Source organism: Octodon degus, unplaced genomic scaffold, assembly GCF_000260255.1.
Source record: "Octodon degus isolate 3935 unplaced genomic scaffold, OctDeg1.0 scaffold00510, whole genome shotgun sequence".
NCBI lineage: Eukaryota > Metazoa > Chordata > Mammalia > Rodentia > Octodontidae > Octodon > Octodon degus.
Window position 1 is genome coordinate 19,869 of NW_004525086.1, and position 1,175 is coordinate 21,043.

The following is a 1,175-nucleotide window of genomic DNA, read 5'->3' on the forward strand; positions in this document are numbered from 1 at the left end:
AAGTAAGAAGTCTAGTTGATTTCCTGCAAAGACAGACAGAAAAAGGCTCAATTATGACGACTGCAATGAACCAAAGCAATGAATTCCCAGATTATGTCACACATTGACAAAAACTGCAAACTTTCAAGAAAGCAAGAACTCATTCTAAGGGAAAGCAAGGCAATAGAAACTACTTAGAAATGTGGACCAACCTATGGCTGGAAACCCTAAGCAGCATTTAAAAGAAATTTATCAAGTTTCAAAAGAAAAGCAGAAATGATTCAATACACCAGGAGAGGTCTGGCCAGGTAGCTCAGGGGACTAAAGCACTTGCTTAGGCAGAGCCCATCAGCCAGAGTTCTATCCCCTGTGTGCCGCAATGGCCCTGCCCTCTGGGCACACTGAGAGGGCCGCTGAAACTGGGCCTGGTGGTGTGCCACTGTAATCCCAGCACTTAGGAGGCTGTAAACAGGGGGATAACTACAATTCTGATCTAGTAGTGAGATCCTGAACAACCTGTAGGTCCTTCTCGATAAAACAAAAATAAATAAATATAAAAAAATTTGAAAATAGCAGTTAATGCTGTTTTCTTTATCTGTTTTCTTTCAAATTTCATTTTTTTTCAAAATTTTATTGATACAAAGATAGCAATGAGATAGTTTCAAATCAAATCGGAAGTACAAATTCAACAAATATCATATTGCATATCTTCTTCTTAGTGGTTAATTGCTGTACAAGGTGCGGACTTGAGATCCTATTTACAAACATCATTAGAAAAAATCATTCTATTAATTAAGAGAATGCAACTATATATCTATCCTAACCACTTTAAATACACAGGTACAAAATGGACATTCATCTGTACACCCCATTTTTCTAAGTTCCGTAATTGAATATTATAGGTGTGTAAACTCAGCAAAATACTCTAAAAGAGTGCAGTTGCCTATAATAGCACTGGGTTTTCTGTTTAACTGGCAATGTCAGAAATTATTGACCTGAGTCCCCCACAGCTCAACATAACAGCATGGCTTTATTTCCTATATTTTGTCTTCACAGTTTTCTACTGGATGGTAAAGGCCAACGTAAAGCAGGACCTGTGCAACAAGAGTTGCAGCTTTTTGGTCTGAGAAGGTCAGTGAAATGCCCTCAGGATTTATCCTGAGATCCTGTACCTCAGATTGTAGAACCTTTGTCAG